This window comes from Rutidosis leptorrhynchoides, chromosome 1, assembly GCF_046630445.1.
Source record: "Rutidosis leptorrhynchoides isolate AG116_Rl617_1_P2 chromosome 1, CSIRO_AGI_Rlap_v1, whole genome shotgun sequence".
Classification (NCBI taxonomy): domain Eukaryota; kingdom Viridiplantae; phylum Streptophyta; class Magnoliopsida; order Asterales; family Asteraceae; genus Rutidosis; species Rutidosis leptorrhynchoides.
The window spans coordinates 596575749-596592911 of NC_092333.1; positions in this window are offsets into that span (position 1 = coordinate 596575749).

The window sequence follows — 17163 nt, forward strand, 5'->3', positions numbered from 1 at the left end:
TTTTGCAATCTATATTTTTGGGCTGAGAATACATGCAATTTATTTTAAACGCAATGGATACAAGTATATACTAAATTCTACACTGAGTTTGAACCGAAAATCCCTTAGCTTTGGTAACTAGTAGCTGCCAGTACATAGGATATGGACTGGTGGGCGCGAATAACAGTATATGGATCCATAGGGCTTGACATCCCCGTCTGAGCTAGAGTGGTAGCCTTTTAAATTGCGTGTGTTATTTGAGTTTAGGACACGTTGGTTTGCGTGTATTAAAACGAATTGGGTATTTATCATTATAACGTTAAAGTTTAGTTACCAGGGTGCTCAATTTCGTAGAATATTTTGATAAACGTTTCGGATGAAACAACTGTAAGACCCAAATATTTATTGTACATAATGTATTCCTGGTGTACGATGCGTATATGAAGTGTAGGAAGCATGTACGTGTTGCTTGCTCGAATGTCGAAGAAAACTGGACGTTGTTTGAGGTACAAGGTGTGTACGTATCTTCTCAACGCCAAATAAAGTTTGAGTTGATGTTTCAAAGACTTACCATTGGAAAGAATATCTTATTACGTTTCCAACGATATTTGATTCATCAAAAACGGATCTACGGTCAAAAAGTTATGGCCAAAACAAGTTTCTGAAAACTGACCTGTAGGTTGGAGCGACGCTCCACATTTCGGCGCGGCGCGCCGAACCCGTCTGATGCAATTTTCAGCATTTTTAAAAGGTTTAAATGAGGGGTACTTTGGTCTTTTCATTTAGGGTCGGTTTAGGGTCACCAAAACTGATCTAGAACTCCATTGGAGCTCATTTTCACTCATCAAACACTCTCATCTTCAAACCCTAGAGTGAGAGGAGAGTTTTAGAGAGAGAGAGAGCTCCAATTAGAGAAGAAGAAGGGTGTTTCGGGTCAAACCTCGGGTATTAAAGTTGTTCTACTCGTCAACGGCATCATTTTGGCGGTATTGGTAAGTTCAAACTCCGAACTTCATCTTTGTAATTTGATATTCAAGTTTAGGGTTTTGAACTAGTTAGTTATAAAACTCTTTTAGGAGGTGAAATGGGTAATTGTTGATGGTGGTGGGTTTAGGATTGGATGATGATATTGTTAGTTTGTAAACTAATTTTGTTGATGAAATCACTAGCTAACTTGGATTATTAGTGATTTCGGGTGTAAGTTCAGAAATTGGGTGTTTTGACTAGTTTTAGGTCAAAATGGGTTTTTGTGTAAATTTTGGTCTAAAATGCATTTAAAGCCTAAAAGAGGTGTATTTAGGTATTTCGGGAACGCGGGAAATGATCTCGTTAGTTTTGGACTTTCGAGTATCGTTAAAATTGCAAAAAGGCGTAGATTGCACTTTATGTCAATTTGGGCGGGTCGTGAGTCCAAATGGGGGATTGGTTGATCAAACCTTGTGCAAAATGTATTAGTGGGACATAATCACTATTCGATTGTGATTATGAGTGGTTCGGGTGAGATTTGACTTAGTCAAAGTTGGTCAAGTGTATATAGTCGAAATTACACTTGTGATGTGTTAGGTCGAATAGGCTTAAGTTGTAGCTTATTTGCATGTATGATTTGCGTAGGTGATATACGTGAAGTCGGTGGAAGGAGTTCAAGTTTGCGAGTTGCACTTCTTCAAGTAATCGAGGTGAGTGGAATATTTATACATGTATGTATGTGGTTTATTTACTCGTACGCGATGTGGGCCTTTGGTGCCACATCGTGAGTATTGGGCATTGTGTCACAAGACGGTGACTTATCGGGGTTATGGGTGAAGAGGATTACGTGTTGGTAATGTCTCGTTAGGAGACTCACAATTCGATGACACCTCACGGTGGTTCACGAGGCGGTGACCCTTAGTAGTTGGTTGGTGTTTCACAAGTCGGTGGCACCATATGTTGGAGAAGTGATTTACGAGTCGGTAACACTTCATAGTTTTCACAAGTCGGTGGCACTTAGTGGTGTTTCACAAATCGGTGACACCTCTTGGAGGTTTGCAAGTCGGTGACCTCATATGTATTGGCGGGTGTTTCACAAGTCGGTGACACCTTATAGTGCTTCACAAGTCGGTGACACTTGGTGGTACTTCACAAGTCGGTGATGCCACATGGCATTTACAAGTCAGTGACCCATAAGTATTAGTGGTGATTCACGAGTCGGTGACACCAAATGACGAGTCACAAGTCGGTGACATAGTACGAGTGAGACTCGATGATCTTGGTCGGCTACAAGTCGGTAGTAGCAAAGCGGTGAACGGTTAGCGTGTCTATGCCTTTTATGTTTAGTTTATAATTGCGGTAATTTATATTCTAACGTTGTTGCTAGTCGTGTGTTTGTTGATGCTAGCTCGTTTATATATTGTATGCATGGTATTGTAAGCGGATGCGTGTAGGTAAATTACATATGTATATGTATAAGTATTGCATTCACTAAGCATTAGCTTACCCTCTCGTTGTTTTCATTTTTAGCTACGGAAGCGGTTTTGGCTAGGGTATGCTCGGGATTTAGATGATTTTCCCTTTTGATGCTTGCATGGATTACTTTTGTATTTGACCTAGGATTGGGTAGTTTATCCCCAACATCATGCTCGTAGTTTTTTTGGAACTTACACTTTTGTGGTCGAATTTGTATTTTATACTTGAAGGGTAAATTGGGCGTATGTGGGCCCGGGTTCGTAAAACTTATTTTATTAATGGAACGTGTTAGTTTTACATACATGAATATGTGGTTGAAAGCGTTTCGTTTAAAAACGTCGGGAAAGTGTCAAACATTTTCGTGTTTTGGCAAAACCGGACAGCGGGCTGTCCAGGTGGTTTGGCGCGCCGCGCAGATGGCAGTCGCAACAAATTTTTTTTTATTTCATATTTTTCGCGTGATTGTTCGGGGGTTGGTTTGGGTTGTTACAAGTGGTATCAGAGCATGGTCTAAGGGATTTAGGTGACTTGAGATAGGCGCCTAGACTTAGACTTTTTGTGTGGACTATTATGCGGGACTTGTAGGATTACGGGTCGGTTCGGGTTTCTAGTTAGTGCCTTTGAGAATAGGTTCTTTAACTACGTGTTGATTATGTGTTACTAATCATGTTGTGTTGTGTTGAACATCTAGCGAGATGATTGTTGTATTCATGAGTTCGGCATGGCGTGTGAGCGTAATAATGCTTCGCGACCATTATTACGGTTGCAAGCCAAGTCATGCAAGTGATGTACAACAAGTGTTGAACTAGATGGGATGTACGAACGGTGGCATATTATATGTTTGTGAACGATTGATCGTGGTGGTGTGTGTAAGTTATTCATGTTATGTTCCTAATCGAGTTCATTTCTTAGAATGACGACAAGGAGCAAACAAGCCAACGAAGATCAAGACGAAGATGTTAAGTTCACGGCTAAGGTTGAGGCCATCTTTAAACGTCAAAAAGCGGAGTTTCTCGAGGATGTTAGAAAGGTTTTCCGGGAATCGGTTGATGGGCAAATAACCGATCTAATTGATGAAAGGGTGAAGGTCGCAATCGAGGAAGCGCTTGATGCTAGAAATATTTATCCCCGAGGCGAAGGGAGTGAAGGAAATGGGAGGCGGGATTTCCATTACAAAAACTTCAAGGATGCACAACCTCCTATGTTTAATGGGGTAAGGGATCCGTTGAAGAGTACATGTTGGGTTTCCGACATCGAGGGGGCTTTCCGTACTAGTGAATGTCCTCCCAAGAAGAAAACGAGGTACGGTTCTAGTATGTTACGTGAAGAAGCCAAGTTGTGGTGGGATGACAAGATTCAATTGTATGGCGAGGAACAATGTATGAGCTTGTCATGGGATGAGTTCAAAAAGGAGTTCTTTGATGAATACCGAACTTCTTCCGATCTTGATAGAATCCGGGACGAGTTACACAATTTGCGACAAGATTCGATGGACTTGGTTACTCTCAAGTCTACCTTTTTAGCAAAGACTCGTTTTTGTCCGGAGTACGTTGGTGACGATCACAAGTTGATGAAAGATTTCTACCGTACACTGAATGACGAATTTAAGGGTAAGATTAGTCGGGGAATGGCTAAGTCTTTTGAAGAGTTATTAGAGTTGGCTCGGGGTTTCGAACCAGAGGTGTCGAAGCCAAGTGTGTCCGGTGTTAGTAAACGGAAGTTCGAAGTGACGGCGTTTTCGAACAAGAAGAATAAAAGCGCTACCGAAGGTGTCGGAAGCGTAAAGATGAGTGACACGGGTGGTTCTAAATTCGTGTGTTATAATTGTGGACAAACGGGGCATAATTCTCGTGATTGTCCATCGGACAAGGTCACATGTTTTAAGTGCCAGAAGGAGGGACACCGGAAGTCGGAATGTCCCGAGTGGAATAGTGACGGGGCGCGAAAATCTGGCGACGCTTGATTCAGGTACTATTCGATTTTAGTACTATCTATGTGCGGGTGATTTGGGTAATGATTGAGTTTATCCATGTGTTGTAGTGACAAGCTAGGTCGAGTTAGTCCATTGCGGTTTGACTAACCAGGTCGGGTTAATCAATTGTTGTTAGGTGTTGACCGAGTCGGGTTGACCAAGGGTATTTGACTAACCAAGCCGGGTTACTCAAATTGTTTTTAGGGGTTTGACCGAGTCGGGTTGACCGAGATAGTTTGACTAACCGAGTCGGGTTAATCTAGAAATTGTTAGGAGTGTTGACCGAGTCGGGTTGACCGAGTGCGTTTGACTAATCAAGACGGGTTAATCAATTGTTGTTAGGACTTAACCAAGTCGGGTTGACCGTGTGTGTTGACTTAACTAAGTAGGGTTAATCGATTGTTGTTAGGTGTTGACCGAGGCGGGTCGATATAGTGTATTTGACTTGACCAAGTCGGGTTAATTGGGTTGGTGTTGGAGGCTTAACCAAGTCGAGGGTAACCATAGGATGATTAGAGGGTTACTTGTATTGTTCTCCATAAGGGTTAGCGTAGGATGGCATGCCGTTCGAGAGGTGCTTACGTTGATCATGTAGGTGTGCGAGAAGAGTCACGATTGTTGACTATCTTTGGTGTGTGTGAGTAACCGTGTTAACGGTTGAGAGGATACGAGTTGGGGTGTAAGTCTTGGTGGCACCAAGCACCACCATTGTAAGTGAAAGGATTGCTAGGCTTGCTTTACGGCCTAGGCGGATAGTGACAAGCAGGCGTCACTAGAAAGTTGTAGGCGTTGAGCCGTAATGTCCATTGGATTTGTGTGACTTCGAATAGTCAAGTGTCATATGGCACCGAGGAGGGACCCGAAAGGGTCGAGTGATTGAGACTCGGTGGTAGTAATGGGAGTTGCATAACACTACGTCAGGTGCCCTCTGTATACCTGCAAGTGGAATGCTTCACTCCGGTGTTGTGATTATTTTGTACTTGGGTACCGACGAGAAAACCCGAAGGTACGAAGATGGTTTATTGTGAAGATTAGCGGGCGTCAACGTTTGACCGATTCGAAAGGTCGAGTTTCATGTATCTTGTGGTAAGTCCGCTGAAGATTTTAAGTATGACCAACGTTGATACCGGGCGTGTGTGATGTAGAATGTTGAAATTTCGCAAGGTATTATCATCTTGACGGTGATAGCGTGGGGTTAAAACCCTAAGTGGGGGAGTATGTACCCGGAGAGTACGGTGGTCCCTCGGTTTGGTAGGCGTGTTTGGGTCACTTGCCGGTAGTTGCCTCGTTTTGAGAGCCAACTAGAGACGTAGAGTGTTAGTTTGGACTGTCTCATGTAGGGGCGTGTTAGTGTAGAGTGCGTTCGGGAACGAACTCTCTAGAGTATTGGCGGTGGGCGTTAGAACTCTAAGTCGTGAGTTGGAGTACGCCAAGGAAATCCTGAAGGATAGTTGTGCGATTGGAACGTTGCATGGTGGTAAGGCGTGATCGATAGGATGCAATGGCGGCATCAAAGGGGTCCGAGATTGTGTGAGAACTCGAAGACTTGAGGAAAGTGTGTTGTTTTTGTTTGCGATGAGGTTTAGATCGCGAGGACGCGATCCAATTTAAGTGGGGGAGAGTTATAAGACCTAAATATTTATTGTACATAATGTATTCCTGGTGTACGATGCGTATATGAAGTGTACGAAGCATGTACGTGTTGCTTGCTCGAATGTCGAAGAAAACTGGACGTTGTTTGAGGTACAAGGTGTGTACGTATCTTCTCAACCCCAAATAAAGTTTGAGTTGATGTTTCAAAGCCTTACCATTGGAAAGAATATCGTATTATGTTTCCAACGATATTTGATTCATCGAAAACGGATCTACGGTCAAAAAGTTATGGCCAAAACAAGTTTCTGAAAGCTGACCTGTAGGTTGGAGCGGCGCTCCACCTTTCGGCGTGGCGCGCCGAACCCGTCTGATGCAATTTTCAGCCTTTTTAAAAGGTTTAAATGAGGGGTACTTTGGCCTTTTCATTTAGGGTCGGTTTAGGGTCACCAAAACTAATCTAGAACTCCATTGGAGCTCATTTTCACTCATCAAACACTCTCATCTTCAAACCCTAGAGTGAGAGGAGAGTTTTAGAGAGAGAGAACTCCAATTGGAGAAGAAGAATGGTGTTTCGGGTCAAACCTCGGGTATTAAAGTTGTTCTACTCGTCAACGGCATCATTTTGGCGGTATTGGTAAGTTCAAACTCCGAACTTCATCTTTGTAATTTGATATTCAAGTTTAGGGTTTTGAACTAGTTAGTTATAAAACTCTTTTAGGAGGTGAAATGGGTAATTGTAACTAGTCATTGTTGATGTTGGTGGGTTTAGGATTGGATGATGATATTGTTAGTTTGTAAACTAATTTTGTTGATGAAATCACTAGCTAACTTGGATTATTAGTGATTTGGGGTGTAAGTTCACAAATTGGGTGTTTTGACTAGTTTTAGGTCAAAATGGGTTTTTGTGTAAATGTTGGTCTAAAATGCATTTAAAGCCTAAAACAGGTGTATTTAGGTATTTCGGGAACGCAGGAAATGGTCTCGTTAGTTTTGGACTTTCGAGTATCGTTAAAAGTGCAAAAAGGCGTAGATTGCACTTTATGTCAATTTGGGCGGGTCGTGAGTCCAAATGGGGGATTGGTTGATCAAACCTTGTGCAAAATGTATTAGTGGGACATAATCACTATTCGATTGTGATTATGAGTGGTTCAGGTGAGATTTGACTTAGTCAAAGTTGGTCAAGTGTATATAGTCGAAATTACACTTGTGATGTGTTAAGTCGAATAGGCTTAAGTTGTAGCTTATTTGCATGTATGATTTGCGTAGGTGATATACGTGAAGTCGGTGGAAGGAGTTCAAGTTTGCGAGTTGCACTTCTTCAAGTAATCGAGGTGAGTGGAATATTTATACATGTATGTATGTGGTTTATTTACTCGTACGCGATGTGGGCCTTTGGTGCCACATCGTGACTATTGGGCGTTGTGTCACAAGACGGAGACTTATCGGGGTTATGGGTGAAGAGGATTACGTGTGGGTAATGTCTCGTTAGGAGACTCATGAGTCGATGACACCTCACGGTGGTTTACGAGGCGGTGACCCTTAGTAGTTGGTTGGTGATTCACAAGTCGGTGGCACCATAAGTTGGAGAAGTGATTTACGAGTCGGTAACACTTTGTAGTGTTCACAATTCGGTGGCACTTAGTAGTGTTTCACAAGTCGGTGACACCTCTTGGAGGTTCGCAAGTCGGTGACCTCATATGTATTGACGGGTGTTTCACAAGTCGGTGACACCTTATAGTGCTTCACAAGTCGGTGACACTTGGTGGTACTTCACAAGTCGGTGATGCTACATGGCGTTCACAAGTCGGTGACCCATAAGTATTAGTGGTGATTCACGAGTCGGTGACACCAAATGACGAGTCACAAGTCGGTGACATAGTACGAGTGAGACTCGATGATCTTGGTCGACTACAAGTCGGTAGTAGCAAAGCGGTGAACGGTTAGCGTGTCTATGCCTTTTATGTTTAGTTTATAATTGCGGTAATTTATACTCTAACGTTGTTGCTAGTCGTGTGTTTGTTGATGCTAGCTCTTTATATATTGTATGCATGGTATTGTAAGTGGATGTGTGTAGGTAAATTACATATGTATATGTATAAGTATTGCATTCACTAAGCATTAGCTTACCCTCTCGTTGTTTTCATTTTTAGGTACGGAAGCGGTTTTGGCAAGGGTATGCTCGGGATTTAGATGATTTTCCCTTTTGATGCTTGCATGGATTACTTTTGTATTTGACCTAGGATTGGGTAGTTTATCCCCAACATCATGCTCGTAGTTTTGTTGGAACTTAAACTTTTGTGGTCGAATTTGTATTTTGTACTTGAAGGGTAAATTGGGCGTATGTGGGCCCGGGTTCATAAAACTTATTTTATTAATGGAACGTGTTAGTTTTACATACATGAATATGTGGTTGAAAGCGTTTCGTCTAAAAACGTCGGGAAAGGGTCAAACATTTTCGTGTTTTTGGCAAAACCGGACAGCGGGCTGTCCAGGTGGTTTGGCGCGCCGCGCAGATGGCAGTCACAACAAATTTCTTTTTTTTCATATTTTTCGCGTGATTGTTCGGGGGTTGGTTTGGGTTGTTACAACAACTGAAATCTTGTGATCCACCTTTATATACAGATTATGCGAAACACTAAAACTATGAACTCACCAACCTTTGTGTTGACACTTGTTTACATGTTTATTCTCAGGTTCCCTAGAAGTCTTCCGCTGTTTGCTTATATGTTAGACAAGCTATGTGCATGGAGTCTTACATGGCATATTTATCAAGAAAACGTTGCATTCACCAAATCATCACCATGTATCTTATTTTGACTGCATTGTCAACGGAATTACTATTGTAAACTATTATTTACGGTGATTGTCTATATGTAGAAATCATCAGATGTCGAAAACCTTTGATTTAAATATTCATTTATGGTGTGCCTTTTCAAAAGAATGCAATGTTTACAAAACGTATCATATAGAGGTCAAATACCTCGCAATGAAATCGATGAATGACGTGTTCGTCCATATGGATTTGGAGCGATTGTCACATATTATAAACTGTTTAACGACGAAATTTAGCATACACGTATGTATAAATATATATACTCGAGCACTAGACATGGATACACAATTAATATATAAAAGATAAAATATGAGTGCTTACGTATCAATATTGAGATTCAATATTGTAGGAAAGTACGTAGACGTAACGGAGATGATAAACACTAGGTTTGATTCATAAATATACCCCCGAACATTACCCATAATTTCCTTAGCTCTATTCCGCTTGAAAACCCATTTTGAAAGTGACACGCTCAAGACCTCGTCGTAGTATTTTATGTATAATATTAATACTACTAATAATAATAAGATTAATAATAATATTAATCTTAATCTTAATAATAATAATAATAATAATAATAATAATAATAATAATAATAATAATAATAATAATAATAATAATAATAATAATAATAATAATAATAATAATATAAATAATAATAATAATTACAGAGGGAGTAATATGTATTCGGATATGTGTGTGTGTGTTATAAGTGCAGGAACCAGCTCGATTTATAGATGTTTTCTGAATTTCCTTCCCATGCGATCGCATGGGAAACTAGTGTAAAGGCCATGCGATCGCATGGCTTCGCTGTCCAGCACAAAATGATTTTGTCTCGTTGTTTGTCGGCATAATATTTAATTATATATATAATATATATAATTTATATAATTAGTTATATATTATATTAAATTCACGTGCGTAGTTGACTTGTAATTTTCGTTCTGATAAGTCGTACATCGTCACTCGACATATGTCCCGGTTCCTGTTTTTCGAATGTCCCTTCGTACGCTGAGAAAACTTGCATTTTACGTTTCGTGTCACGTACCTTTGTCAAAATATAGCCTTAAGTTATCCATAAACTATACCACTCAAAGTATATCTTAAACTTTCGAGTGTTTTGGTCATTTACTTCTATAAATCATCGTCTCACTATTTGTTAATATATATATATATAATATATACTTTTTCATTTTGAAATAGTGTTTTACTGTAGCAAAGTAGTGATTTTCGAAAACACAGTAGCTTTTCGGGTACTGTAGCAATTCGAAAATACTGTAGCAAATTAGTGTTTTACTGGTTCATCTTAAACGTTTTAGTTAACTTATCTAAATATTAATAGAATCAATAATCGAATGTTAATATCGTTTACTAAATAACTTGAAATCATATATATATATATATATATATATATATATATATATATATATATATATATATATATATATATACACACACACACATTAAGTTATATATATATTGTTCGTGAATCGTCGAGAACAGTCAAAAAAAATAATTGATTATATGAATATAGTTCCAAAACTTTGAGACTCAACATTACAGACTTTGCTTATCGTGTCGAAAACATTAAATCATTTAAAGATAAAGTTTAAATTTGGTCAGAAATTTCCGGGTTATCACACCAGCTTAATGGAGTATCCGAAAGGAGGAACCGAACCCTAATGGATATGGTTCGATCTATGATGGCTAGAAGCTCGTTACCTCTATCATTTTGGGGTTATAGTCTATGCTCCGCGGCTCGTATTTTAAATATGGCCCCAACCAAGAAAGTGGAACGATCTAATGACCCGTCATAATCCATCCGGACAAAGTCCATATCGATTATAAACGAGTCACAACAGTTGATTACATCGCGAGGTATTTGACCTCTATATGATACATTTTACAAACATTGCATTCGTTTTTGAAAAGACAAACTTTCATTACATCGAAAGTTGACAGGCATGCATACTATTTCATAATATATCCAACTAAAGTTGACTTAATAATAATCTTGATGAACTCGACGATTCGAATGCAATGTCTTTTGAAATATGCCATGAATGACTCCAAGTAATAACTGTAAAATGAGCAAATGCACAGCTGAAGATTTCTTTCGTACCTGAGAATAAACATGCTTTAAAGTATCAACCAAAAGGTTGGTGAGTTCATTAGTTTAACATAAATAATCATTTCCATCATTTTAATAGACCACAAGATTTTCATTTCTCATAAATATACGTCTCATGCATAGAGACAAAAATATCATTCATATGGATTGAAAACCTGGTAACTGACATTCACAATATGCATATTAGAATATCCCCATCATTCCGGGATCCTCCTTCAGACATGATATAAATTTCGAAGTACTAAAGCATCTGGTACTTTGGATGGGGCTTGTTGGGCCCGATAGATCTATCTTTAGAGTTCGCGTCAATTAGGGTGTCTGTTCCCTAATTCTTAGATTACCAGACTTAATAAAAAGGGCCATATTCGATTTAATAATCCAGCCATAGAATGTAGTTTCATTTACTTGTGTCTATTTCGTAAAACAGTTATAAAAACAGCGCATGTATTCTCAGTCCCAAAAATATATATTGCGAAAGCATTTAAAAAGGGAGTAATGAAACTCACCTAATGTATTTTGTAGTAAAAATACATATGACTATATTGAACAATGCAGGGTTGGCCTCGGATTCACGAACCTATATCAATTTTATATCTATTAAAACATATAATGAAAATCACATAATTTCATTTATTAATATATGTTATTTATGTAGTTGTAGTTATTAATATATGTTATATCTTAAATTATGTGTTATATATGTTTATTTTGTATATATATATATATATATATATATATATATATATCTAAAGTAATTAATATAGTTATATTAATATTTATATATATTTAGTATTATATTAAAAGTACCTAATTTGTTATATGTAAGTATTTGTATAAGAAATGTTAATATGTTTTATATATAGTTATATGAAATATCAATATAGTTATAGTATAAGTAATAAGTGTGTTTTTATGTACAAAATATTTATTTGTTAAAAAAAATGATGGCCTTGATATTAATGATTTACTAATAATAATAATAATAATAATAATAATAATAATAATAATAATAATAATAAAAATAACTTTATTAATAATAATAATGATATTGCTAATATTAAACCTTATGTTAATAATAATAATAATCATCCTAATAACTATAACAATGATAATAATAATAGTAACACTTATATTACATTTAATAATAACAATGTTCTTACAAATTTTAGAACGATAATAATATTCCTAATATCAATAATCTTTATCATAATAACAATATTACTTGTTCTAATACTTGTTTTGATATTGATAATAATAATCAAGATAATAATAATGATACAAGTAATAATAATAATAATAATAATAAATATAATAAGAAAACTACCTCACTTCATGGATAAGCTTAAAAAATATAAACTGCACTAGCTCGGGCTTGAACTCACGACCTATCGCTAACTCAATAGACCATCAAACCATTACACCATCCATGTTTTTCTGGTATAATATGGAACTTTAACATAATCAACCCGTTATCCATTTATATTTCATATTCTCTTCTTCATCCACTAATTCGGCCCAACAGGAGCACAATAGCTGAATCGTGGCCCAATATAACTAAATAGGAATTCGGCCCAATAAACAAATCAAAGCCCGATCTCTGTTTAATATTGATAAAAAATATTTGCAGTAGCCAAGATTCGAACCTAGGACCTCTCGCCCATCCAGCACCCACTCTAACCATCCATCTATTGTTACTTTTCTGATTTAAATCAATTTCTAATTATATATAAACCGCATATACATGTTCCCTTTTCTTTTTCAAAAACCAAAACCCAGAACTATTCCTTTATCTTCTTCACTTGATCAATTATCAATATCATCTATCATCATTATCTAATCCTTATAATTATCATCATCGTTCATCCTTATCATTAAACTATATCATCACCGTCCCTAATCTATTAATATCGTCATCATCATAACATCTCTAACATAGCCGGCGATCCCCATCTTCATCCTCATTATCATAAATCATCCTTCGTGATTCATCATCATAGTATTATCAATACCTTTATTTTTGTCTTCCAAAGATTATTATAATCATCTTCGTTTGTAATATAGAAATAGAAGCATAAACAGAGAACATAAAAATAAAAAATAAAAATAAAAAAAAATAGCGAAACAGCATCAGGTAGAGACGATGGCTTCCTCGTCATTCATGTCATCGCCACTATTCATCATCACTATCGTTCTATATCATCGTCTTTTTCGATCATGATTCATCATCATCGTGACACTTCATAACCTTCATCCTATCTATCATCATCATACCTTCTTAATCATCATCATCACTTTATCATTGAGATCTACCACGAAAAAGAAAAAAAAAATAACACGTATCCTCATTTTTTCTTTCATCACCATCATTCGTTCTCATCACTTCCTCCGCTGTAGCAGTAACAGAAACGCGAGTCATAGCAACCGTAGGTAGTGAAACAGTAGCGTAGACGGTGGTGTTTAAATGGAGATGATTTGGTTCATATACGATAGCAGTTTTGTGGTGGTCTTGATGAATCGAAACAGTAACAGGGAGAGGGTTGTGGTTATGAAGAATAAGATGTCATGTGGTGAGCTAAGGTGGTAACGATGGTGGTAGCTGGTGGTGACTCATGGTTGGAACGGTTGGGCTTGTGGTGTTTATGGTGGAAGATGGTTTCGATGGTGGCTTGTGTGGTGGTGTGTGTCGACGGCAGGGGTGTTAGGAACTGGTAGTCGGTGGCGGTTGTAGGTGAGTGATGGTTTTCACTTAGAGAGAGGACGGTGGTTGTAGACACCGGAGGTGGTGACCTCGTGACGGTGTAAGGTGGTCGAGGGTAGATATGATATGGGTGGTGAGGTGATGAAGAGGATGCTCGATGGATATATATATATATATATATATATATATATATATATATATATATATATATATATATATATATATATATATATATATATATATATATATATATATATATATATATATATATATAACTCTCTCTCCTTTCTATAAGTGTAAGTGAATGTATATATATAATACTTTTGAATTTTAATTATTAGTAAACAAAGTCCACATAGTGATCCATACTTCAATCACATAAAGTAATAACTCACTAATCTAAGTCTAGATTCCAATCACGGTAGAAGTTAATTCAATTGAGAACAGAAATATAATATTATAATATAATATAAGGATAAAAATCAAAGCATGCGAATTCATTTAGCAGCCATACTTTTGTTTATATGTACCGACAGTTGTTAGGGAGTACGGTGTCGTGTCCCTTGCTAAACAGTTAATATATATAAGCGTTCCGAAAAATCCCAAATTTTTATATTAAATATATTAATTATTTTACTCATTAACTGTTTGAAACCTGATCAAAAAAAAGTTCGATAATTTCTTATTTTCTGTTCCAGTTTAAGTGTACGGAGTACTAATATTTAAACTTAAAAATGTAAAAATATTTTTAACAAATCTAAAATCTTCGTAATCAATTTACAATCCAACCTTTATTTCAATCCATCATGAACATGTACTATATCTATATTAAAACTAATAAAACGTCAACTAAGTGTTACTGACGTTTACTGATTAAGCTCGAAATTATTTATTTTTAATATATTCTCTTTCTATATATAAACAGTTTAAAAAAAACAAGTTTAATTACTAAAACAAATATATTATATATATTTAAACAAATAAATTTAATATAACTTTATACATATTTACAAGTAATATTTATATACATAATTATGTATATATCTATATATTTATAAATATAGTTTCCATTACATCGCATATTATTTTACATATTTATTTCCTAAAATTAAATCATATTTTATTTCAAATAATATTTCAAATTATTATATATATATATATATATATATATATATATATATATATATATATATATATATCTATTTACAAATAGTTGTTCGTGAATCGTCGAGAATGGTCGAAGGTCAATTGAATATAAGAACACAATTCATAGTTTTTGAGATTTCAACATTACAGACTTTGCTTATCGTGTCAAAGATATAAAGATTAAAGTTTAAATTTGGTTGAAAATTCCCGGGTCATCACAGTACCTACCCGGTAAAGAAATTTCGTCCCGAAATTTGAGTGAGGTCGTCATGGCTAACAGTAAAAATGTTTTCATGACGAATATGAGTTGATAAAATGAGTTTTATCATCATTGAGTAATATGGATAAAAATAACTCGATTATTTGAAGAGTACGAATGAAGCTATCACCAAAGAGTGAAATAGGAAAGTAAAGATTCATCTTAACTTTTGACAGAGTCAGGGTTGAATTTATAAAATAAAGTGCTTCTTAACTTTTGACGTTGTCTTAGTTGAATTCCGGAATTCAATGGATTTAAAGAAAATCTTCAAAATTTAAGAGATTTGATTCTTCGGCGAATAAGGAGATTAAGATCTCTATAATTAAATACGGTAATCTGCCTCGATTACTCTTTCTGGTATTTCCATTATAAATTAAACTCTTCCGTTCCATTATTCTCACCATTCCTATACTTTCTTTCTTAGTTCATACATCCAAAAGATTTTGAAAATGCTTAATCCAGTTCTAATCCTTGATATTTTTCTAATTATCATTTCTGTCATCCTTCTTTTCAATCTTCCTCCAGAAGAATCTGTTTACTTCTACTATTATCTTGGGGTGATACTATTCTTAATTATACCATGTCTTCGTATTGCTATTCGTATTAATATCCACGGTTTGTAACCTCCGTGTTGTTATTGGGCTTTATATCTCCCCTTATACTTCAATGTCTCTATTTCTGTTTCCTATAATCATTGTTACCCACAGTTAATACTCCCTCCTGGTTGCTGCGATTAATACTCCAATTTCTGTTTCGGAGCCTTGTCCCTCCGTTTCTTCTTATTGCGATTAGACATCTCTTGTAATGGTCCAGAATTCGCAGATATAAGTTTTAGAATGAACATTGTTAATGTTCTAAGAAGGAAATCGTAATGGTACGATTTGATTTGTCAAATTACCAGAATTACTGAGAATAGAACTATCAAGAATATATTTTCTTGATATGTTCGGAGGTGAAGTAGAATGAACGAGTCGTGTAACATGGTACGTGATGATGTTAGAGTCTGTGAATCATCACGTTTCATTAGAAACTCAGCATGACTTACTGTAATATAATCACGTTGATCAAGTGTCATTATATTATACTAACTCATGCATCAGTTCTCAACATTACTTCAATAACATTCATATTTTAAGCTCGAAAGTTTACAGAATATAGAAACTAACAGTTTCTATATGATGTAATACTGATAGCATGAAGAGATTAATGATTTCAGATAAGATTAGTTATGAAAATATATTGAGAAATATCGAGTATATTTATAATGAAAGATACGATAATATCTCGGAATATCTAAGATCAGAGGATGATAGAAATTATTGTCCGCAAGGGTTTAGAATAAAGAGCAAGATATTCGCTAAAGACTTTAACAGGCATTGAATCATTTGGATTCTTTGAAGTCAAACTTATTCTTTGTGATTTCTCCACGGCTTCCTTCATAGTTTCGCATAATCCGCTTTTCGGTACAAAAGTTTCGATTGATTGTTTCCAATACTCCATTCTTTATCATCAAACTTTTGACAGTTAAGGTCGTGTACAGTTTGTGCTGCTGTATTCAGCTTTTTCAGAATTTGTGGTATTGATTTGTAGACTGAGTGCTGTTCAAAATCTCAGAATTGAAGATCATGATTTTAAGAGGTACATGTTATATATATATATATATATATATATATATATATATATATATATATATATATATATATATATATATATATATATATATATATATATATATATATATATATATATATATATACATATAACTGTTATTGTAAAATTTGTTACAAGATTCAAAATAATGATTGCTGATTCCCGGTATTTGGTATGGCAATACTCGTTACAAGATGCGGATGAGTATATGATAGGGTTTCAATGAATATAATGATTTTCAGAAAATCAAAGATCAACGGAGTTGCTGGTACATCTTCTGATAATGTCGTGGAATATAAAAGGTTCCTCGGTAACAATAAAAGATTACACACATATATATCAAGGTTATAATAAGGTTTTTTTGAACGAAAAGTCGAAGTTGTCTTGCTGGAGCTGTGATAAAATTTGCTACTTGAAAGGAATTACCAAGTTATTTTGGGTAATAATAATGCTAAAGGAG